The sequence below is a fragment of the Vipera berus genome (assembly GCF_964194415.1).
Source record: "Vipera berus genome assembly, chromosome: 1".
Lineage (NCBI taxonomy): Eukaryota > Metazoa > Chordata > Lepidosauria > Squamata > Viperidae > Vipera > Vipera berus.
This window is the reverse complement of record NC_138202.1, coordinates 143,496,624-143,522,349: the sequence shown is the minus strand read 5'-3', so window position 1 is coordinate 143,522,349 and position 25,726 is coordinate 143,496,624. Positions and strand designations below refer to the sequence as shown.

The 25,726-nt window shown below is 41.9% G+C and overlaps 1 protein-coding gene and 1 long non-coding RNA gene across 7 annotated transcripts in view; both read left to right on the top strand.

The window, feature by feature from the left end:
• The window catches only part of ZEB2 (zinc finger E-box binding homeobox 2), a 171,726-nt gene that overhangs the window by 10,837 nt on the left and 135,163 nt on the right, over window positions 1-25,726 (top strand). The window lies entirely within an intron of this gene.
• LOC308668328 lies at window positions 20,954-25,309 on the top strand. 2 transcript variants are annotated; one of them, XR_014026493.1, is made up of 3 exons: window positions 20,954-22,156; window positions 23,783-23,856; window positions 25,155-25,309. It is a non-coding gene; the product is annotated as an uncharacterized lncRNA (long non-coding RNA). The 2 variants fall into 2 exon arrangements; XR_014026494.1 differs by lacking the exons at window positions 23,783-23,856; window positions 25,155-25,309 and adding an exon at window positions 22,296-22,584.

Genomic DNA, 25,726 nt, shown 5'->3' with positions numbered 1-25,726 from the left:
AGGTTGGAAAAAGCCTGTTTGTGAGTTTTCCTGGTCTTACCGTATTATTCTTATTAATTGTTTTAAAGGAGAAACGTATATCTAGGTATCTCGATCAATACGTAGCCACGCTCACTTACCATCTACGTATGTATTGTTATTGTTACTGTTGTTGTTGTTGTTGTTGTTATTGCTATTATTCCCGCGTGTGCCTTCCAGGCAAGGCGCATCGAGTCACTGCACCGTCAGCTGAACCCCTGACACGGCGGTCTTTTGAATGCCTTAGGTATGATTTCACTTTCGCTCACATCAATGCTGACCTGAATGCCTTTCATATCTGATCCGCTGTGTCTCTCCCAGTAAACATCCCCTGAGGGGAGAACAAAGAAAGGGGCTCTTCTTCTTAATCACAATTCAGTCCGTTCACCCGCCGGCAGGCTAGATTTGCATTCTGCAACAGAAAGCCAAGATGAAAAGAGAGAAAAGCGAGGGAGAGAGAGAGAGAGAGAAGAGAAAAGAAGAGGAGAGAAAGAGAGGAAAGGGGGAGGAAAGAAGGAGAAGAAAAAGGAGGGAGAGAGAGAGACGGGGGGGGAAGCAAGAGGGCGGAGGCCGAGTCAAATAGCTGAGGTGTTTGTGGCTGTTTGTTGGCCTTCGCCTAGTTACAAGCCTTATATAGCTGCCCAGCCTGCGTTCTCTTTGACAGGCAGATAGTGTTACAAGATGGCATGCGGGTACTATTCGTGGCCACTCGCCGCTCACACTTGAGGCAGAAAGTGTCAGGAAGGGATCAGATGCCGTGGTCGGGCTGGCGGGAGGCTGCCGCGGGGGCGGGGTGGGCGCGGTGCGGCAGGAGTGAGTGGGTGGGTGGGAGAAGACAGGTGGACCGAGGTGGCCGAGGAAGGCTGCGCCGGAGTGGGGCGTCCTTCCTCCCCTTTCCCCCGCCGCCACCCAGGGGGACTCAGGCCCCTTTGCCCTTCTTTTAAGCCAGTGGACCGCGGGCCGCGCAGCTTGCGAGTGGAAGCCGACCCGGCTTGCGAGCGAGCGTGGCAAGGAGAGGGGGAGGCGATCCGCCCAACCTAGACGGCTGCGCTGGGGTAGGATCCAGAGGTTGCTTTGCCCTGAAGTGGCTGCGTGCGTCCTCCGCTTTGCCCTAAGGAGGGTGGCTGCCCACGATCCTCCTCACGGCCTGCCTCACCCCGGCCTGCTCTCAAGGAACTGGGCCCGCTTGCTCTGTAAGGGAAGCCCTCCGTCTGGAATGCAGCCTCCGATCCAAGCCCTGCGAATTGGGAAGCTGTTGCCACTTCCCAGCGCGGCCGGCCCACGATCCCCCCCCCACCGTGGGAATGAGCTCTCTTCATAGCAGCCGGGGCTCCTCACCCAGCGAAGCAGCCAGCAGGGATTGCCCTCCTGAGGCTGCCGGGTCTGGCAAGGCCAGGGCTGCAGGCCCCGGCCCAACTTTACCTGAGAGGAATGCTTAGGGGGACTAACTTATTTTTGTTTAGAAATCTCTCCAGCCTTGCTTAAGAATCCACCCAGAGGTCAACGCCGGGTCCTCTGCAGAAGGGAAGCTGCCAGTTTATCACTTGATAACATGCCCACCAAAATGCCTGCCCTGTGCTTTCCAGCAAATCCCTCCGTAGGGGTCTGCTCAGGGGGTCTCACTTCCCAGCCCGCCCTTAAGTGTCTGGAGACCCATCTGAAACGGAAACCTTGGTGTGGAACAGAAACATAGGTAGCCTTCCTAAATGAAATACCACTTAGTACAGCATAACAAGGGTAGCAGTGAGTAGCTTCCCATTCCCACAGGAATGCAAAGAAAAGAGACGGTTGGTTCTTAAAGATCAGGGCATTTAAAAACAACGGAAGCAAGAGAAAAAAGGGTATCATTTGCCACTCATTTACACCAAAAACACAGCTGCACTTGAAGAATAGCGGCAGAGTTTTGGGACTGTCAAAAATCAGGATGCTGGTGGTGGGAGAGGGCTTGGGGCAACTTTAGCTTGGCTAGCTATTCTTGGGTCACTTGGGGAGTTCTTTGAAGGAAAGCGAGCTAATGTTGAAGAAGAAGAAGAAGAATACATATTATGCAGGTGTGTGCAGTTTTTGTATTTGATTTGTATGCATTACTTCCAACAGAAAATAAACACTTGTAAGCTGCACATTTAACATTCTTCTAGCTTACTTCCAAGTGCTCTCTGTGCTGTCTGATAATGCACAGGGATGCACCTAGTCTTGAAAGGGGTTTTTTATTATTATTTATTATTACATAACCAGGTTGATGGTGATTGTGATGATTCTGTTATGATTCTCCCCAGGTTCCATTCATCTTACCTTCCCTGAAAGTGAGTTTTATTTATAACTGTGTCCTGCTTACTAAGAAGTACTTAAGCCCTTGAGCTGTCAAATTTTGCCTACATTCTTCTTTGCCTTCCCTTTCAATAAGTTAGAGAGAGGCAGGTGGGGGGGGAGAAAGATTGCAAGAGGGAGAGATGGAAAGAGAATATCAAGCTACTAAGCTTAGAATAACTAATAGAAATCTTAAGTGACAAGTTTTCAGCTAGACCAATTCTTGGTTACTAAATTGTCGGGTTTTCTTTTTTCCCCCCCAGAAAAGTGTGTGTGTGTGTGAAGCCGGTTCAGTGTGAATTGCTGGTTGAGGTTTCTTTCTTTCTTTTTTTTAAGATAGTAACAGTCCTTCTCCCTCCCCTGCCCCCATCTCATCATCAGCTAGATTAAATGTGTTAAAGGAAACTTAGAGAGATGCTGGAACATGTAAAGTGAGGGCTCATTTTTCCTGGAGCTACTGTGACAGATCTCTCTCTCTCTCTCTCTCTCTCTCCAAAAAGCCTGAAAACATCTAAGAGATGTTACAGGCAGAGAAGCATATAATATAGATTCCTGAGGACTCCCAAGATTTTACAAACATTTCTATGCCTTACAGCCCCCCGAAACAGACTTCTCCACTTCCCTATAATCTAAGTAGTAAAAGTTTTGGTCACTTCAGCGGGCACCTTGGTCGCTTTTGTAGCTCTGTGTGCAAAATAAACGAGAAGCCTATTTGCAAGAGGAGGATGTTGGTGCTGAAAGTGGTGGGGTGAAGCACTGTGACATTAACCCAACAGAGAACAGTGGGAACCAGAAGGTGGGGGTGGGGATGGGGGAATGTTAACTGTTCCCATGCAGCTTAAGTGCATTTGAGTCTTACAGTCCCAAGAACACCTTTACAGACATTCCTAGGTGAGAATTTGGACTCTGTTCACCAAATCATGTTTGATTTTGCGGGGGGGGGGGAGTCTCCCATACATGCAAGGGATTACATCCAACACCAGGTTCAGAAGTAAGTTCACCTTAACTCAGCACTGGCCCCTCTCGAGTTTTGGCCATTTTGTTGGGAAACCCCACACCCCCCCACCCATGAAACCTAGCAGCTCTGATGGAAGCAGATGGAAACAGTTGAGGCCACTTTTAGGCAGGAACCGGTGTGAGCCAACTCCACAAGATGGAGAAGGTGTGTGCCTGGTAAGGCGAACCCTTAATTTATGCACTCCTTTCCTCCATGTGTGCATTTGTTAAGCTCCATTCAGTTCATTGAAAACAGGATAGCTCTCCACGAGTTCCCTGATCAGTCTCACCCACCCATTCTTGTTACTTTGCTCTCAGAGGATGGGGTGGCTATAGCCACAGGGAAACTCCATGCTTCAGATTGATTCACTTTCACTTCCGCCCTGCCCCCTCCTCTCCTTTCCGAAATCTCCTTCTCTCCAATACGTCCTCCCTTCCCTCCAATAATTTTTGACAAAGGGACAGATACAGGCACAAGATCTGTAGGTGTCACCGTTAGAACGGCCACAAACCGGCCTGCGATAAAGGGGGAGAAGAGTAGGAGACACGGGAGAATTGAATGTATTTTGCTAGGTCGAGACCACAGTGTGTCAAGCTGGTGAAGAGCCCTTTTGTCGCAGCCTCCTGGTGATTTTATGTTTGGTGTGCGTCTGTGTGAGTGTCCTAGCGTGGGGTTCCTTTCTTGCTTCCTGCCTAGGCTGGAGCAGCAGTTTTGAACGGGGGTGGGGTGAAGGTGTATTGAAGAAAGGGGACGAAAGATGGAAAAAATGTCGTAGCTCCCTTTCTGATGCCCGTAAGCTTGGCTATAAGGGCTGTAAGGGCACATAAACACGCGCAACCCAACTTCTGCCTCCGAAAGGGTGTCTGCCTGCCTGGAAGCCCTTCAATCCCGCAGAAGCACCAGCAGCGGCCTTTCCAGGGTGTGCCAGGGGAGCCCCGCTTAGGTGCGACGTCCATTGCCAAATCATCCCACGATGATGTATTTATTGCCTTACTGTCTTCCCTAGGAACGGCCGAGCAGGCAGGGTTGCTTCGGAAAGGCGACGCGGGGGCGAAACAGACCAAAAGGTGAGGGTTCTTTAAAAAAAAAAGGCATTCCCAAGCGATGCCAAACCTCGGCCAGAGCCGTGGTTTAGGAGAGGAATTAAAGTGATCCCACTGGTTGATCTAATTGCGGTTGGCACCGTCCGGGGGTGGGGGGGGGGGGAAGAAGGCTGTAGCCCGGGGTGGGAGCAATTTCCCCCCCGAGTCGCCAAAGGAGAAGCGCAACGAGCAGCCCGCCTCTGGAAAATGGCGAGGTCAACCTTTGCTTCGATCGTCCCGCGTTCTCGAGTGATTCACGTGTGGACGCGGTTGGAGTCGGGAAGCGGGAGGTTTTCCAGTCCTGGGGAGAGGTGCTGGGCACCGCGGGATCGCCCAGAGTAGATGATCCTCAGATCCCTAGATCCCGCTTTCTAAGAGGAGACTGGCTGAACGATGCCCACCTTTCCCTCCCCACCCGACCGTCCTAGACTCTGGAGGCGCTTCTGATCCGCGGAGGAAGAAGGAGGAAAGCCACGGTCCGGAGGAAGGGAAGAGGGGGGGGGGCGGAGGAGTGGGAATGCCTGGGTAGTTGAAAGAAAAGATAGAGGAGCCTGGCGTTGGGTGTGGGCCGCGGGAGAACGCGTGACCACTCCAAATGGGTGTCTAAATCGGTCTCGAGAGTAGCGCGTGTTGCATTTGTTTAGAAAAAAAGTTTAGCGCATCCGAAGGCCGAAAGGGAAGAGCGCGCCGGAGTGTGTCTCAAAGAAAGCAATTCTCTGGCTCCAGAGCTTTTCAGCTGACTTCTTTGAAACGGGAGGCACTCGGGTTCCAGAAACGCAACCCCCGCCCCTGTCCTTTTGGTCCTGTTAGGCATCCAAACATTAGGTCCCTTGTCTGGTAAGCATCTCGCTTTCTGGGATTTTTATTTTTTTATTTTAAAAAACCCTACCAACATTCTCATTCGGTGAGTGTTAAGACCCACTTCCACTCTTTCCCCCGTTTCCAGCTTCGCTAACGAACCAGAGCTGATGGGGTGTGTATGGTCGCTAGCAAGCAATTAATTAAAGCAGAATTGGAAGTTCTTTTTTTATTATTCTTTGTTATTGGGGCACCGGGGAAGGGGGAAGGCGGAGTGAAGAGACGAAGACTAGAATAGATTATCACCATGTCAGGCAGGAGGTAAAGTGAGAGGGGGGGTCGGGGGGGGAGGGGAGAGAAGAACCTGCTACGTTTTTCCAGCAACCGTCAAGTTCTGTTGCTGCGGATTCGTCTTCTATTAGCACCCGTTTAAACTGCAATCCTGGGCCCACTTTTCTAGAGGAGACCCCCCCACTCCTCCCAGTGAAGCTCACTGCGGCCTCATTCCCCCCCCCCGCCCCTCCGTGTTCGCAGTCACCCCAGATGAAAGGCCGGCTTCCTGCCCTTCGCCTTCTAAAGGTTTGTTCCTCCCGGGGAAGCAAGGTTTCTCATCTGTGGAAACGATCGGGAGGAATGGATCAGGTGCAATAGTCAGTTTGGATTAATTCCCACGGGTGTGGGCGGAATGTGATTTTTAGAAACCTAGTAGCAGCGCAGAGGGGTTCCCCAATGAATGCTTATGTCGCTTCTCCCCTGGTGACATTTCCACCTCCCTCCCTCCTTGCACGGCATCTTTTGATGCCTAGCAAGGAAAAGAATCAATACCAGATTAAGATATTGCAGCGCCTCTGATCTCCACAGTTCTCCCTTCCCTGGCGTCTTCCTCCTCCTCCTCCTCCTCCTCCTCCTCCAACAAGTGGCTAAATTTCAACCACTTCAAATACTCCAACCCAATACCCACCCCCGTTTTCTTCAGAGGACTCCATTGAACTGCCGTTGGCTAATGGAACCCAGAGCTGGGGCCCTACCTTCCTGCACTCTCTGCTGTTTCGGGAATAACAGAGGAACAAATAACTCCTACCTTTGCTAAACCTTGCTAAATTTGACTGGCAGCTCTCAAGCACAACCCTGACATTTTAGACTGTACTCCCGTTTGGCCAATTGCATAAGATTTTAAATACAGCACCGAAAAATCTGCTTTTTGAGAAGTGGAATATCTAGATTCCAATTTGTATCTCTTCTTTTCTCTCCTAATATTCCTGGGTAGGCTTCCTGACTCTAGCTAGCAAGGGTCGCTTTTCCAACTATCCAAGACTTACAAGAGCCCTCTATCATGTTTCTCGAGGATGGGTGTGCACAGGAGGAGTGACAGGCGTTCTAGCTCAACATCTGGTGGGCCTCAGGCTGGGAGGGAGGAGGCTGCTTCTGGAATTTGTAGCAACTCTTGTCCTTCAAAATGTGGACCTCAACAATGGATAAACTCGGATCAGGCTGGTCTGCGCTAGTTAAATAGCTTTGGTTTTCCTACAGTAAGAACTGATCCATCAAATAGTGTATTGGTAAAGTCTGATTTCCTCAAAACTGCTTCCCTCCTTTTCTTTTAAATGTCCAAAGAAGATGCTTCAATTTCCAACCTCATTAACATCAACTGAGCTGACTGGTGTTTCAAGCAGAATAACTTCAGGTATTTTGGGGAGTGGGGTGGGGGAGAAACTGGTTAAACAGTAGGGGGAAAAAAGGGAAATCCACTCTTAGTCCAGTTGCTATAGCTAATGTGTCCTGCTGACAAAGCGAGGAACTAACTAACCCAGCTTAATTGATGTGAGTGAATCTGGGGCTGTTAACACAGTACAACGTTCTCTTCCTTCATTATGTGGCACCTACTGTTGAAATAAGATTAGATCTGAATCTCCGACATGTATTGATATGTTGACTCACATAGGCAATCAAAACAAGTAGGTTGGAAAGCATTAGACATATGGGGTCTGCCTAATCTTTTACGGATGGAGAAAGTTGAAACGCTGGCGCTGGCACGTCAGCTTCGGAAAAACAACACCTCTTGCTTTCCTGCTCAAGAAATGAGGTGCTTCCCTTCTTTTCAGTGTGAATGCAGCTCCATTCAGATGTAAGCCCCACTGAGTTCACTGGGACTTATTCCCAGGTAAGTGAGGCTCGGAAGTTTGGAAATTGGTGCTTTAAGAAAAAAAAAGTGTCTGTGATTCTCGTTAAGGATTATTAAGAACACTCTCAGGTCCTGCTTCACGTTCAGCTAGGAGTTGTTGAAGAATTCAGATATCTGAATTCACCACCAGTTGAGTAGCTTGGCTTACAGGAGACAGAGAAGCCACATGGTGGCTTGGTGTCACGTGTGGGCTCAATATACTTTCTGTTTCAAAATATGACTTTTTTTTTTAATTTTAATTCCATTTATATCCTGCCCTTCTCCGAAGACTCAGGGCGGCTTACAAGCTTAGCAGTAGCACGTCTTCTCTTCAGTCCATTTTAGGTCTTACAGTACTTTTGTGCTCCCGTATGTAGGATTGTACTCTCACCCCGTATTCCAGCGGTTGATGGTCTGGCATTGGCCATAGGCTTCAGATATGCCCCGAAAGATATTTTTATAAGCAGTGGTGGGATTCAGATATGTGAACAACCGGTTCTCTGTGTGGATGCCACTTCCGGAAGTCCATTCTGGGCCTGGGCAACAAAAAATAGCTACTGGTTCTGCCGAAGTGGTGTGAACCAGCTGAATCCCAGTACTGCTAAGAGGAGGGGTTACTTAAAAAAAAGAAACAAAAAAACTGTGCCACCTTATTTTATTTATATAGCATCGTACTACCTTACCCCTTCCACAGGGGGGCGTTAAAATGGCAAACCCTAACTACGCATGCGCGAGGAGGTAAATGCGCAAGCCCAGGCTGGGGAAGAAAAGGCGGGAACGCCAGAGGCAGGACCGTTTTGAATTGGACGGATGGAGAAGTGCCTCTCCTGCTATAATCCAGTCTGCCCCGCCCCTACGTTCGTGCTCTTCCAATGAGAAACTCGGGCGGTGGCCCAGTTGAGCGGCGAAGCCCGAAGCCCGGCCTCCGGTGTTCCGCTACTTTTTTCTTCTCCTACATCAGGGGTCTTCAAACTTGGCCCTTTTATGACTTGTGGACTTCAACTCCCAGAATTCCTCAGCCAGCATGCTGGCTGAGGAATTCTGGGAGTTGAAGTCCACAAGTCATAAAAGGGCCAAGTTTGAAGACCCCTGTCCTACATCTTGTTTAGTTGCTGCTGCTCCTCCTCTTTTTTTTTCTTTTTTTCTTTTACCCGCTCAGATAAGCCTGGTTCAACTCTTGGGAGTCTCTCCCTCCAAGAAAAATAAACCCAGCAGTTGTTTTTTTTATCCTAAAGTTTATACTGCGTGTTAAAAATCACACACACACACACAGAGAGAGAGAAAGAGAAAAAAAAGAGAAAAAAGTTTTTAAAAAGAGAGAGAGAGAGAGATAAAAAGAGAGAAGAGACTTGCCAGTTCTGGTTGCCTTCTCTCCCCGCGCCGCCCCGCCCCCCCCCCCCTCACCCGAGGAATTTGTATCTTTGCAAATAGGCGAGGGCGGCTCGTCTGAATCCGGGCAACCCTCGGAAAACGCGCGAAGCGCGTGGAGCGAAAAGCGCGAGGGAGCGGCCCGGCGGCCTGGTGATAGCGGGACTGCGAGCGATGCGTGTCAGCGGGTTCTGTGAGAAGGACTGCCGGGAGGTGGGGGTGGGGGTGGGGGTGGGAGAGGGATTTTTCTGCCGTCAAGCTGCGATGTCGAACAAAACACCTCCTCTGGGACGGAGTGATAAATGCAGAGACAGGCTGGCTTCAGCCGGGCTCCGCCAGCGCTCCCCACCTAATGCAACACCCTCCTCTCCGACGGCGCTTCCCTTCTACCTGAGATTGACGTTTCTGCCGAGGCACCGGGAGGGGGGGGGAAGGAGGAGGAAATTTCTGACCTGTCAAGCTTGAGTAATTATTGATACTCTCGTCTCTCTCTCCCCCCCCCCCTCTCCCTTTCCCGGCCGTTTTGCCTTCCCGCAGCTTGCCAGAGAGTCAGCCTTTCTCTCCCGACTCTGCTCTGGGCAAACTTCGGAAGTTTCTCGGATTGCTTTGAATCCCCACCTCCTTCCATACTTTGTTCTCTAGACTTGTCCGGCGACAGCCGTCGAAAGAAACCTTTGCTCTTCTTTGCTGCGAGGCGATGCTATTTAATGCACGGCCCTGGGCGCTGCGGGGCTCGGCGTGCACCTTTCCACGGACGTCTGTGAATTGCTTTTCACTCTTCCTTTCCAGGCTTTTGGGTTGTTTTTTTTTTTTTTAAGGGTTGGCATTTTGCTGTTTTCTCCGTCTTGGATTCCGTTGTTTCCTTTCTACTCACTTTTTTTTTAAATGTTGGAGGAGTTTCCGTCTCTGTTCCTGACAGTCTCAGAAAAAAAGGCAAAAGCCAACAACAGACAATATTCTCTCCACACTCACAAAAACCCCAACACACACATACACACACGAGAGAGAGAGAGAGAGAGAGAGAGAGAGAGAGAGAGAGAGGGACAGACAGACAGACAGACAGACACCCAATACTTTTTGCTGCTGATACTTTAAAGCAGCAGCCAGGGCTCCGACAAGCCGTACTTCGGTTGCACTTTATGTTTTACTGTTTGCTATTGCTAGTTACAGCAACACTTATCATAAGACAGCAAGAAAAGAGTAGTCCCTGGTAATTAAAGTAATGAAATATTCATTTACTCTACCTTTTCAGTAGTCTCACAAATTAGGCTGCCGCATTTAATGCCTGCACTGCCTCTGTTTTTATTATAATGGCAGCTTTTGCATCTGCAATTAGGACTAATTCTGACAGTTACAATTTCTGAGGGATGGTAAACAGCGAATGGGATGTGCGGTGGTGGTATTACACGTGAAAAAGCCCTTGTCTCTTTAACCTTGTTTTCTCTCTCTCTCTCTCTCTCTCTCTCTCTCTCTCTCTCTCTCTCTCTCTCTCTCTCTCTCTCTCTCTCTCTCTCTCTGAGGTTACCTTTTCCCGATGGTGCAAAATCGACTTGACATAACTGTTCATCAGTTTCAGGGTTTTCCCCGGAGGTATTTGCATCAAATCAACCCAGTCAAGCTTCAAGTAGAAATTGGCAGGCCAGAAACTGACAGGGTAGCGACTGGGAAAGAGACAGCTAAAGTGCAAGCAGCAAACTGACAGTAGCAGAGTGAAAGGCACACTTGGAGTGAAGCTTTCCAACTTTAGTGGGCAAAGGAGCAAGAAAAGGAACAAATCTTTTAGGTCTTAAAAGTACTCAATGGTTCCCAAATGGTGTTGCAACAACCAAAGATCCTTAGATTTGAGTTCCTTGGACCTAGCTGTTAATGCTCAGCTTTGGTTCAGTGGGGTGTAAATTCCTCTAGCTTAATATGATTGGAGAGGAGTGGTCAGTCCTAATTAAATCCCAGTCAAAGTTCTTTGGTAACTCCCATAAACTTTTGAAAAGAAAAGGAAGGGCAGCAGAGATTTTTCAAAAAAATGATGATCCCTATTGTAGGGATATGAAGAATCAATAAGGATCAAAACTGTTCAGCTGTTCAGAAGACTAGAACTCAAATATTGCACAGCCCAGCTTTATAAAAAATTTAACTTGAATCTGGTGCTATATAAATAGTGTAAGAATGTCAACAAACATGTTTTATTTGTGAAATAATTACTCTCCCCAAATTAATGAGATGCCCTATTCACAGGCAACACCAATAAAACACAATCTTGACTTTTTAAAGTACACACTGTTTACTCAGAAGTAAAGCTGACACAGTTTCATGGAGACTATACTCAGGAAAAATATAGGAATGCAATCTAAATCTAAAGCCCAAAGACTAATGTTTCTTTGTAATTGATTCAGTAGAAGAAGAGGCAGATATTTAAGTAAAAAGGATTAAGATGGCTTGATAATGTAGTATTTCCTTTCCATTTATATATATATATATATATATATATATATATATATATATATATATATATATATATATATATATATATATATATATATATATATATATATATATATATATCGATATATAGGTTTCCTGAAAATAAAACATTCTTGACAAACTAACATTTTTTCTGCATAAGGAAAGTTTTTGAGTTCAGTAGACTCCATTTGCAATGAAATATGTTTGCATAAAGCTAACCAAAGTTGTGTTCACATACATGCGTGCACAATGTTTCAGAGGAAGCCACAGTGCTTTTTAAATCAGGTTTGCTAACAGTCTCATTGATTTTGTCATACTTAGCCCTAAAATTTCTTCTGCTCATTTAAAAGAATTGGGGGGGAAAATATCCAAGAATAATTTACGACAGGAAAATAAGAAGAAAAGTGTTATTCTTGTGAAATGTGTCCTGCTGGATTCATTGCATTTTTGTTGTTTTCTTCTTTAGCCTTTTGCTGGGTGATTCAAATACAAACAGAAACACCACCTCCTCACTTTCCTGAACCAGACTTCTGCTACAGTAAAGCCATGCTTTCAAGCAGTTTTTCAGCCCTACATGTGACAGGCATTGGCTGATCTGCTGATGCCCATTCGACAGGCACTGTTGAGCTAAAGTGGTGTGACGGCACAGTTTTGTTAAGCTGTGAACAAAGGGGGCTGGAGATGCCTCGCTGGCATCATTGGTCTTGTCACAGTTTTGCTTGATTTAATGCTCTGCTTATTCCTAGATGTTAGAAATTAAATTCCGAACAATACGCGTTCCTTTATTGCAAACTTTCAGTTTGAAAGCTTCTGCTTCAGAGAATGGCAGATCCATTTTGAGCTAAACAATTGCCATACAGCCAACATTTCAAAAATCAGCTTCCTGAATAAGTGAAATGGCTATGAGCCGTTCTCCACTCTGTCCACTTTAAAAAAAAATGGGAGGGAGGGAAAAAAATAGCATTTCATTTTTATTTTTTTATTTTTTTTTACAAAACCCACCCAATTTATTCATTCTTTGATCATTTGTTGAGAATCATTATTTATTGTAACAGTGGATTTTCTTATAAGCTCCTAAGGAAAGGTTACTTCTAAGGACAGATGGGGCAGGCAGGCTGGACTCTTCAAATGACATATTATCCCCTGCTACCGCTGTGATAAAAGGAATCTTTTTGCAAATACCTGTAAGCAGTGTCACATGAATCTCAGCAGCCAGAAATAAAGGAACTGAATGATGGCAGGTTAACAGGAACACAGAAGAAGCAGGATTAAGGGTGGTGTTTTTTTTTAAGGCTCATTAGGAAGAGACAACTTCATGAAATGGCAGTTCCTAAAAAAAAAAAAAAAGATAGAGTGACCAGGTTTTCTTCTGTAGATGCTTTAGGTCTCCCTGCAAAGGGAGAAGAGAAATCATGACTTGTTTTTCTTTCTCGTTGGCCTTTTTAAAAATCTTTTGCTTTGCTAAGAGATTAGAAAGATGACTTAGAAGGTAGCCATGGCAAACTGTTTTTGCTGGAAAGAATGTTTGTTAGGTCGGGGTGTGAAGGTGCAGGGACTGGCAATGAACTCCCACTGAAGATCAGGTATTTAATTTTCAATGTGCTTCATATCACAGAAAGACTGACTGAGACATCCAATCTTGTAAGAACACGGATGTTCCCAGTTTTATAAGTTTCCAAAGGAATGCTTAGACTCCAAGCAGAGACTAATTGGGTTCAGATAGGAAGTATTTGCTCCTTTTGTGGTCTGTGTGCATTTTCTCACAGTCAGGTCAAACTTTGAATGGTAGGAAAAAAAATGAGGGTGATATCGATAATAAGATTAGGGTGAAGCATGTACCACTTCAAGTGAAAGTCTATCAAATCTGTTCATCCAAGTCTACGCCAGCATTTTGTCCACCAACATTACCTACTAATGCTTGAGGGAGGGGGGTTGTTTTGTGTGTTAGTTTTGCCCACCCTTTATTGCAAAGCAGGGATTGGTTATAAAGAGCAGGGTTCAAAGCATTAGATTTCTCCACCCGGAAAAAATGTTACATCTGCTTGGTGCCAGAAGAGGGAAGGAAATCATGGGGAGATATACCTGGAGATAAAGGTTTCCTGGAGTGGAACCCGTAATGTGTAAATAGGATCAGTATGTCTTAAGTTCGCTGTTGTGAAAAAGACTTGACTGATCTAACTATCCTAGATAACTTTGCTTTGCTTCTTCTTATGGAAGAGAGCTGTTCTTCAAATGAAGGCTACAAGCAGAAAGGTGGTGGAATGAAGAAGAGAAACAGTGGAATCCTCAAGTCTTTTCTTCTCCACCCCCCCCCCCAAGAATTCAGTTGAGAACCTACCTCTGAAATTGAATCTTTTGGATGAAATCTGTTTTACTTTACTGCTCCTGTGAGTTTCCTTTCAACTTCGACTTCTTTATACTAGCCGTAAAGACTACCTTTGCTTTCTACTGTATCTTTTCTCAGTATACATCCTCATCAAGGGTTGCACAGGAAGATACGAGACAATGAAAGAGAATAAGTTTTATTTATTTTTAATCAAATTTATACACTGTCTGAGTGGCTCTGGGCAGTTTATAAATAGAAAAAAGTCCAGATAAAAATCTAAAATAAAGTTAAAACATTTTAATGGGGTTTTTTTGGGGGTGGGTGGGGGAGAACACAAGATATGACATAGTTTGCCTTCCTTTTAGGCATAAGATGTTTATTTGTAAGATAATGGGCATGAAAATCGTCAAAACTGAGATATAATAGTGGCTTTTCCATGTAAAAATGAGATGAGGTATCTCCTATTAATACATCACTCTAAATATTTATAAAACAGACAAGCTAGAAGAAAATAAGATGTAAGATCATTATTAACAACCCAACAGCACACCTGATCCTGCTGTTATTGAAGTTAATAGCCAAGCTTTTCTGCATTCCTGCAGATGCCTGTTTCTCAGATACTTGGATACAATGCTGTAAACTGCAATTGTCCATAGTACATATATTAATGTTTTTGTTTGTTTGTTTCACTCTAAGTAGCTTGTCAGTTCATTATTATAATTATTATTGGAATTTTAGGCAGCATCTTGGAAAAACTAAAGTGGAAAGATATTCTGCAACGGATGCATTTTTGTATGATTGTCACAATCACCAATTGAATACATGTCTGGAGCAAAAAGTATTATTTGTTTCTATGTAGTCGGACACTTTAAGTAAAGTTGTTAACATTACCAACCTTCTTTCCTCCCACCCCCAGCGCCTCCCCCCTGACATGTGTCATGCATCTCTTTTTGCAACCAAACAGCAAGCTTGTCCTTAGAATGAAATTGATTCAATACCAAGTGCAATTTGAAATTTGTTCCAGACAGTTTTACATCTCCTTTAACGCAGTGAATTTTCGTAGAAGTGGTCTCATTGTGAAAAGAAAAAAGAAAGAAGGAGAACATAGAATCCTCTGCTACAACCTCCTGATGACATCTCTACATCTCTTTGTGTTAGAATGTCTCTTGCTGATGCTAATGATCCATGCTTTTCAAAATTATCTGTGAATGGAAATGGAGGAAAAAGACAGTACTACTGTACCTGCTGGTTGTGTAGTAGTGTGCATAGTTAAGAATAGGTAGATTCCACAAGATAGGCTAAAACCTGTATATCTACAACCATGAACACAGCTGCTTTAGCACACAATCCTAAGTACACCAATTGCCAGATCATAGAGTGTTGGATTCTGCTTCCTCTGTTTTTCATGTGCTATCAACAGTATCATCAAGTTGATAGTTGTGAAAGATATATTACACTAGCTGACATGACCTTTCACCTCACTTACAGACTTATAAAGCTAAAGCCTTCACAGTATCAGATGAAGGCAACATTAAAAGGAAATACCTGATATTATCTGACCTTTGCGGTAATTTTGCACCTACTGACATCCAGTAACTTCTTCAGAAGTGCTGGTGACTGGGTCCAGGTTCGCAATATTATCTTTCGGGTCCCAATCTCACTTGATACAGAAGATAGATTCCTTGTGTTTCCATGCAGAGAGGCTGTTTGAAATATTAGTTGCCCTTTTTGTAAGTCTGCCTCCTTTTGCAGATAAAACCCACCCATTAAGGCTATGAGGAAATAAACTTTAGTTTGACCTTTCGGGCCTTAACTCTTTTGTCACAGAGTTGCTGGACAAATTTCCACGTATTCCTCTCACACATTCCTCTCACACATTCTCAACTAGCGTTTCAAATGCATCACAGAAAAAAGTTATTAGAAGATCAGGTATATCTTCTGAATATTGCTGAAAATATTTAAAAGTTAGCTGTTCCCCATTTTTACCACTCCAAATAATTAAGAGCTTAAAAAGATAAAGGAATCAATTTCTATTTGTCTTTCAGAAGGCTTCCTGGCCAGGCAATTTTTACTTGCTAAAAGAAGGACTGTTTTAAGAAAATGAGAACATTCCAGACTTCTTATTCATTTATTTATTTATTTATTTATTTATTTATTTATTTATTTATTTATTTATTTATTTATTTATTTATATTTGTTTATATGTATCTAGACTTTTTTATTATTTTTACAAATAACTCAAGGCAGCAAACATATCTTACAGACCTTCCACCTCCCATTTTTCCCACAGCAACAACCCTGTGAGGTGGGTTGGGCTGAGAGAGAATAATTGGCCTAAAGTCACCCAGCTGGCTTTCATGGCTAAGGTGGGACTTGAACTCATGATCTCCTGCTTTCTAAACTGTTGCCTTAAACAGTGGACCAAACTGATATACACTAGATACAGCAACCTCGTGCTGCAGAAATCAAAGACATGAATCACTATTTTATAATGTGGCAATTTTTGAAGGAAATCAGTTTAAAATAATAATTTCCTGTTGGAGAGGTAACCTGACTGTGTATTCAGGACAAAATAATAATAATAATAATAATAATAATAATAATAATAATAATAATAATAATAATAATAATAATAATAATAATAATAATAATAATAATAATAATAATAATAGTTTGAGGGGACCTTGGAGGTCTTCTAGTCCAGGGCTTTTCAACCTTTTCACCGATTGTACCACTTTTTGGATATGGCAATATTCGAGTACCACCTAGGAAGGTGTCAAAAACTTGATGACCAAAAAAAAAATCTAAAAACTATAACGGTGTTTCTTGATGCAGAAGGAAAAAAAACTTTCCTTTCTGGAGATAAGATTTTTGAAATTCTTGATGAAATATTACTTCGTCTGCCATTGAAGGAAAATTTATTCTTTAATTATGTGCTGTTTGAGAAAGCATGCTAGGCGTGTCAAAAATAAAATGGTTTAGGAAACTGGTCGAGCATGCAATATTTTCTGGGTATTGCATGTTATGTATGAATTTGCTGTAATGCGTATGAATATAAAGACAGATAAAAAGACATGGCATGCAATCTCAAAGTTTTATGCAGCTGAGCCCTGGGACTGAAAACAGGTCGGGTTGTCTTTGCAACGTTAATATACCTAACTACATGTGCTTATTCCTTAGAAGGATCTACTGTGAACAGTAAATAATGGTAGCCAACATCACAAATACTCTTTGCATTTGTATACCCTCCCCAGTTTTTTTTAAGCAATGTAATCATTGTAACTTAGCAATGTAACCATAAGCTGTTGTTTCCAGGCTTCAGGGTTTTTTGACTATTGTGTTTTAAACAGATCATGTACTTTCTCTTCCTAATTTCAAGGAAGGATACCTAAGTTTTATCCTTCTTTCTTGATAAACCTTCTACCTTTTCCTATAAAATTTAGACAATTTTTGTTTACTAGTTAGCTGTCAGTACTCAAGCTCCCTGTTGACAAAGTTACCACATTTGGCTATTGGGCGAAATATATTGATTTATTGAACTGGTTGAAGTGGAATGCTTTGATTGTTTAGGATCACCTTTAACTTGTTAGATAGCAGTTTATTTGAAGAAAAACAAGTTTAGTTACACTTAATTTTGCAATTTCAAAAGAGTGCTGCAAAAACTATGCTTGTCTAATTATATTTAGTGCCATCCTGTGCAAATACAATGTACGTGCCACAGAAAACAGTGAGTTAATGGTATCAATCAATTTGTAAACAGATGAAGTCACTTGTTATCAAACTATTTTCCCCCAAAAACAATTATTAAACTACAATTGGGAATGGGGTGGGTGGGAATAGTACAGTTACTGTATTTGTGCGCTGTGTTGCAATCAACATAGCAGGGAAACAAAACAATTTAATGCAGAAAAATCATCATTCATCTACATTATAATTGCTTCTTTTTCACATCTACAGGGCGGTTAATTAAAATTGTGATTAAATGCGGTCGCGCTGCCTAAGATGTCTTGCCCAAAACAGGTGGTACAGAATTTAAAAGTTAAAAAAAATGTAATTAGCATTGGAAATTGAGAAATTGCCTGTAGAATCAGTGTTAATTTTAGTCAGTGATGAGGTAATTTATAAATGAATGCAGTGGAGTCTGTGTAAATGCACAATTGCCTTCCTTCCCATTCTTAGCATTCTCAGCATGCAGGTGAAAATGTTTTCAAAATATTGAGGTAATTTGAAAATGAATCTCTACATTCTTCATCTTGTCTTAGTGAGAAATCTTGCCATAGATGGTACAATACTGTATGTTAGCTTGGCATTTTCTGAAAGCATTGATGATTCCACCACATCGGAGGTGGAACATCAGATAAGATGCTGACAGTACAAAGTGCCAGGACCTTTGATGCAGACCATAAATATCAGCATTTCCTCACTTATCCAAATCAAACTATGTTTGGGTACAGCAGCATTTACTTCAGCTACAAGGACTGGTGTTATAGTTTTCTACTTGTGTAAGAAGGACAGATACAAATGTGATGTATGTTTCCTTGAAGTCACAGTGCAAAAGAAAAAAGAAATCCACTCAGAATTGCCGTCCCTGTGTTCTAACAATTTGGATACTGAGAAATATGACGTGCATCTGTATGTAATCGAGATCAGTCTGATGGCTTGTCAAGGCCAGCAGCAATAAAATCTCCTTCAAGTGACCATTTCCTGTCATATCTTTTCTCCTTAACTGTAGTTTATAATAACATTTAGTAACAGAATGTTAAGGAATCAGCAACGGGGTTGATTTTGTTGGATTGTAATACTGTTCACTTATAAAACTTGACCACATACATTTAGCAAACTGGTTTCTTGCCAAACTGCATTGCGTGTCAGAATAACCTGTATGTTGGCATTGACTGTGAATTAAGGAACAATGACCTACTGTACAAAATAATGGAATGAAGCTTCCACATGTATATAATGGATTATCATTTTTTCCCATTAAAACGAAACGTCCTTTACAACAAAGCATGCAAACAACACCTGAATTTGTTCTTCCAAATACTCAAAATAGAATATGTGTGTTTTATTCTAATTCTACATGTACATGTTTATGTGGAGATTGCAAGTTCTGAGATACCCTGTACTTCAATGATAACTTTGGCCTGAATTTCAACAAGTTCTTTAACAGGCAAAATTTCTAGCTACAATATTTTAAATGGCCTTTATCACATTCTTTCTCTCTTTCTCTTTTCCCCTCCCTCCTTCCCCTTTCCCTCCCTTCCCTCCCCTTTACTCCAAGGCATTCCCTGTCCCTTCTTCCATATCTGCTGTGGAAGCTTTTCTAAGAGCCTGGAATAGATTTTAGAGGGCAAAAAAGGGAGACCATTGCTTTGGTGGGTACTATTCCAGGTATAGACAGACCTCATTAGATAAAATACCATGGACAGAACAGCTTTTTGTTTCTGCTGGTGCTTCCTTAATCATTGCAGAGTAGTCTATTCATTGGACTCTAGTATGGCAATTAACTTGATGAAGATACTTCCTCTTTTAAAATCATCAAGAAGGGACAATTGCCTGTTGTTTAACTTGTCCTTCTTTGCAGGAGATAGTTCATACTGCAATAAACAGCAGATAATAGAAATTCCAGAGTTGCTTGTTCAATTAATTATGGCCAAAGCAGGTTTTTTTTAAAAAAATAAAAATAAAAATTGGGTTTTCATTCTGTCTCTTTTGCAATAATATTAATTAGATGCAGCTTGTACAGCATAGAATAAATTTGGATTCATTCTCTTGACAAGGCAATCCATTCTTAGGATTTATAGTTTTGAGAATTTTTGTAAATGCTAGTACCATCAAATTAAAAAAAAGTTTTATAACCTAAGACAAAAGATTTATAAAGCAACATATAAGACAACTCTGACATGAAATTTCAGATTCCATTTTTAATTTTACTCATGTTATACTGAACACAATTTCTGGGCATGTAATTTAGGGATTAATTAAAGTATAATAGTATAAAAAAAGTAAAGCTGAAACTCAAGGATTTTTTTTTTAGATGGGGTTTTAAATTCAAATCTAGTTTTTATTATCGATTGTCCTATGCTATGCCAGAATAATCACAAATTAGTTTTTATATCTATTTTTCCAAGACATTCATTTGCACATTTTTAAAATATATTATATTATATTGACATAAAAATATTTTTACAAAACATTCTTGAATAACAGGAGTTATCAATCTCTGAAGCAACAGTAATGTTGCTTTTATTATTCGTATTTAAGTACAAACTGTTATAAATTGATTATGATATGAATTATTAAGAAGGGCTTCCTTGACTTACTACCTGATTTTGTATGTCTTTTGTACAGAGTAGAGCAAGCAGGGGACAGAAATAGATGAGTATCTACTTAGGACTTTGCTGGGTGATATGCAACAGATTAGTACAATCTAAGATTGTAGATCCCAGTGTAGTAAAACACTATTTAACAATTCAATCGGTGCAGAATATTTTCCTCCTCCACTATCCATTCAAAATTGAGAATGGGAAAGCAAGAATAAATAGCAAAAGTCTTGATGCAAGTTCCTGATTTCTTGGCTGAACATGTATTCACTTGGAACTTGTTTTCCATATCGTATCTGCCTTAAATCACAATTTTAATTACATCCCACTCCAGCTAGTAGACCTCAAAGCATAATGTGCCAAGTGAAGTACTCCGGTGGCCCAAAGCCCATCTCACTCTGATAGATCTACATTGAACAAAAGGAAGAGATGATAATTTTTGCTGTATAAACAGTAACAGGTAAATCATGCATTCCTTCCTCTGAAGCCTTACTGAGTGAAGTGTGGCTTACTTTAAGATAACTATCTAGAGAGAGTTGCACCCCTCTATTTCCAGAGTGGATTTTAGTCTTGGCAACTGAAGCGAGCTTATTTGGTAGAAAGCCCTGGTGAAGTAGATGGGAATTTCCTTGAAGGAAGCACAAATAGGGTTTAAGTTGCGAAGCCCCACACAAAAGTAAATCATTACATAAAACAGAGATTATTCCCAACTAAGTGTCTGTAGGCTTGAAGCCTTGCTATTTTGAATGCTGTTTGATTGGCAGCACAATTTTATTTCTAGGTACCGGGGAGGAAATTAATGTGCTTGATGGAAGATAAACTTAGCAAAGCTTTATATGTGATCGTATCGGGTTGTTGTTGTTGTTGTTGTTGTTGTTGTTGTTACTGTTGTTGGAAAAAAGCATTGATTTTTATCCCACCCCATCAAAACCTCTGCATGTTCCTTCTTCTTCCTGCTACCCCACATTCATTTTTGCCAAACTCTGGCAAGCCCTGAAGCCTCAAACATTTTGTAACAGTGATGTGACAAATGGTGGTGCTTTTATTCAGGTCAGGCATCTTTGCCAGAATTGGCTGGTTGTGTTTTCTGTTTGCCTGTGTCATGGGACCAAAGGTGGCTGCTTTTGTACAGCATGTCAAATCTGGTTAACGGGCAGCCATTTATCTCTAAACCCACCTCGGAACAATGGCCGTGGTGCGCGAGGCCATTGCTAAAGGGTTTTCGGCTTAAGAAAACTTTTCTACTCTTTCCTTGTCTGCCCCTGGATCTTTTCTTCTTCTCCTGAAGCCCATTCTCCTCTGCATGTAATATGCACACCGCAAACTGAAGCAGGCTGGGGCACAGGTCATGTGGCAGACAAGATGTTTCATAATTTTAGGAACCTTTTAGAGACAAATTGTACAGTGCAAATGTAGTGTAACTGAACTGCTGGTTGCGCACTGAAGTGTAGCAAATCAGGAGCAGCATAATATGAGGGGGTGAGAGAGAGAGAGAGAGGAATCTGTGTCTGTGCATAGCATGTTATCAGAATTTCTAAGGAAATATTAGAAGAAAGCCACATTTCAACCTGGTGATTAAAAAGAGAATGAGTCCTCTGTGTATTTATGCATGGAGCTAAATCTCCATAAATGTTTTATTGCTCATCTAGACAAATACAGTTATACATGTTCTTGACCCTTCCTTCCTTCCTTCCTTCCTTCCTTCCTTCCTTCCTTCCTTCCTTCCTTCCTTCCTTCCTTCCTTCCTTCCTTCCTCCCTCCCTCCCTCCCTCCCTCCCTCCCTCCCTCCTATATATAATAGAAAATATAAACAGAATTCTGACATTTAGAAATGTAAAACTATTCATATTCTCACTATTTTAGCCAGATGTGATCACTTTCTAGTTTTTCACTTCATGCAACAACTTTATAATGATAATACATTATTGATATAGACAGGACATAGGAAAATCAACATGCACACATTTTAAATCAAGGTAGTATTGGAAGTATTGGTGTTTTACTTCAGCGTTTAAGATATTTAGAGTTGCCAGATTAGTTTATGAATGATTTCTCTCGGGGAACAATGGTTATGGTGCAGTAGGATTATTTGAAGAGGGGAAAACATCTATGCATTTTATTGCCCTTTGTTGTTGTTTTTTATTATTTTATTTTATTGTTTTATTTCAGTAGGAGACCCAAAAGATTGCATTTCGCTTTGAAAGCTGTCCCTAATATTAAGGAAATACTCTCTCTCTTTTTTTTATCTGTGCATAATGCAAGTTTGTCTGCCTGGGAACTGCAGCAAATGCAAAAAGTATTCCATGGATTTCACAGGTAACAGGATTACGTGGGCACATAATTGATCCATTTGGAAGGGGGGATGGCAGTGCTCTAAAGATGCCTAGGATGGGGTTTATGAAACAGGCATTTGTAAATTCAAAGGAATCAATATGTCAATTTTATTACATTTCAGGACCAGCTGGGCTTTAAGAAACAGGAGCGTTCCCCTCTCCCAGCAACATCAAAATTGCAGCTGCAGGGTCCTGCATTGTGTACCTGTCTTTTAAAAGGGAGGGATGTTTAGAAAATGTACTTTGCTCAGAGATTTTGCGCTGGTTTTGCACTATTACAGAGAAAAAGAGAAGAATAGGGAACAAACCCAGCCTTTTCTAACATGTTGCTTTTAGAGACAAAATACATACTTTGGAATCTGTTGAAACCAATTAATATGCTAAGGAACCAGAATTAAAATCTTGATCTAACTCAGTGTATGAGTGCCCTACAAAAGGGGATATTTTTTTCTTAAAGGTGTGTAAGGGGCCATGTGAAATCCAAGCCTACACTTCAAGTAATGGTACTTGTGAAAATATATCTTGAAATAGTAGTTTATTAGAAACGGGATTTGAGTCAGCAGTGTGGCGTGACTCCAGAAATGGCAAATGCAGTTTTAGATTACATTAACAAGAGTGTAATTTCCAAGTAATCAGGAATGATAATTCCGTTTTATTCTGCTTTGCTCAGACCCACCTCAAGCGTTATCTCCAGTTCTCAGTCCCACTCTTCAGGAAATAGTCAGAGATCAGGAGAATAGAAACTAAATCCTATAGTTCAAATGCCTGAACATATATTAGAAGAAAGGCAAGTTTTGTTATTTTATATTTCAGGCTAAAATAAGAGACTTAAGATATAGGAAAGCAGATTGTGAATGAATGTTAGGGAAAAAAAGAGCAACAACAGAACCACATCCATTTATTGGATACAACTGCCATGTGTCAAGGATGGCTTAATTTGAATTTCTGCACCAATCATAGGTTTGAATTAAATAGTCTAAATCAGCATTTCTCAACCCCAGTAAGTGTAAGATGTGTGGACTTCAATTCTCAGAATTCCTCAGCCAACTTTTTGATTCTAATATTTTATCCCTCATAGTACATTTATGTTCTGTAGCAGCATATGCCCCAAAAAATGCAGATTAGAAATTTTTATAACCAGACCTTCAAACTAACAGTCCTTTGCTCTTGATTTTAAAGATAGTGGTAGCCTGACATCCAGAACAAAATGAATACAGCTTGAGTCAAATGATTTTTAGTTGCCTGAAGGTACTGTTCTAACATACTTTCTCAGCCTATTGAACTGAAGCAATCGAACAGAAAAAAGTAAAAATAGAAAAGGGCACAGTCAGTCATCTGCAGAACTTTTAGAGAAGTTATTGGTATTGGAGCTTTGAGCGGATCAAGAATTTTGCTGCTGCATTCTCAGTTTTGGCAAAACTAGTTGCCATTCCTAAAACAGCCTTCCCCCCTCTCAATTCATTTAGGTAAGCAAGGGATAAAACGATTTCACATTTAGGGGTCAGTGTGAAACAATTTTATTGATGACTTCAGCCATCCATGCACAGACGTTGCTGTATAATTTGCATGGACTCTAATTTGATTTTTCCTGTTTGAATTACCACCTCAGATATCAGAGAAATGGGAGACAAAGTAGGCCTCATCAATTTCAGCTCAATGAAACCTTCAGGGTTCTCAACAAAGGTAATGATTGCAGATCTGCTACATTTCCCTCGTCCACGAATTACTTCATCTTTATCGTCCTAAAAAGGCTGTGGCCATGGTGGCGAACCTATGGCGCGTGTGCCACAGGTGGCACACAGAGCCCTCTCTGTGGGCACACGCGCCATCGCCCCAGTCCTAGGCCTTCAGCCCGGTTTTATTAAACCCTTTCACTTTAGGCTGCCGCTGTGTGCAAAAAAACAACAAAAAACGTTCAATCAATCAATTTCAACTTCTCGTGGGGAAAAAAAAGATCTCGCAAAGTTGGAATTGATGGAACTTTTTAGTCCCACCCAGTCTGCCATTACCACTGCAGCCACGCCCACCCAATTGGCCACGCCCACCCAATGGGCCACACCCATCTGGCACCCGACAATACATAAGTGGGTTTTGGGTTGCAGTTTAGGCACTCGGTCGCTAAAAGGTTCGCCATCGCTGGGCTATGGCATTCAGATCATGGGATATTGCTTCCAAATATCTCCCAAGTTTGTAATTTACTTTTTAAGAACCCAGGAGCTGGCTTAGAGACAATTAGACTTGGATCTGGTTCTGGATTTTCTTCACCATACACTTTTGAGAATCTTTAGGAAGGATAGAAAATTGCACATTTTTCTATTAGAGGGAAAGCCTTGCTAGGTTTGTTTGTTTAGTGGAGCTTGTGACATTTGGGTAAAATGTCCTTAAGTGACATCCTTCCTGATCGGTCCCTTGCTATCACCACTGTTATCTGTCTATCTGACGCAATTACTTTACCTATCTACTATTTGCTCTCTCTGGGTTCAACCTGCACCATTATGAGGAAAGAATAGTCAGGCCAGCCATTTCACAGCTTTCTCTGTTGCTCTTGTGTCAATTTGCATATCTGAAAAGCAGATAATAGAAGAGAAAAGCAGGATCCTTCTGGGTCATACTTGGGAGCCAGAAATCAAACTTCCACATCAAATGAAGAGCCATTAAAGAAACAGAAGTTTGTATGTTGCCAACAATTACCATCTCCATGTTGGAATAGGCAAGGAGGAACACAGAAGGGCTTGTTCACATTTTCTTCTCTCAAATAAGGTCTGCACATTTACTGACAACTGAAGAAAGCTAATGAGAAGGGAAAGTTCCATCAATGCTAGTAAAAGTTCTTGATCCAATAGCTGACTTATAATTATGCATATTACATTTGTAACTCTTCAAGACTTGTGTCTTATTGTGGAGTATTCTGGACTTTAGTCTGGAAGTGACACAAATTGAGCTAGCTTGTGGATTTAACTAGGGTGTCACTTCTTTTGCAGATTACAAAAAAAAATTTGTAAGAAGAATTTTCCTCCCCCTGTCTTGAGAATCTGAAGATCAGTTTTCAAAAAGAAAGAACATTAAAAATCACTAGACAGGGCTACATTAAAAAAAACCAAACCAAAACGCCTTAATCTCTTTGCTTCTGAAAATGGTTCCCTAGACGTATGAGTGTTGTTGTTGTTGTTGTTATTTGTACTGACTTTCACTTTAAGGGACTGGTCTGCCAAATGGTGCAGCTGATAATCATTCCTTTGTTTTGGGGAGAATTGGTGTTACTATCAAAGGATTCCTTCATTGTCATGAGGCTGTTGATTTCTGGAGTCCCTAGTCTACTGTATTAATCAAACCATTTTAGTTAAATTGGCAGGTTTTCTCAGCAATGATATACTTCCGTTTGCATTGAAGTCTTTGGCCTCTTGGCCATTTATCTCCTTCCTTTTGAACAGTAGGTTCTTTAGCCTCTGCTTCCCCAACTGTGCTTTGACATTCCAGGTTCTTTACGATGCTGCCTTCATTTTTTTCCCCCAGGTGTCTGCTTTGCTGTCCTTGACCACAGTTTGCAGAGAGG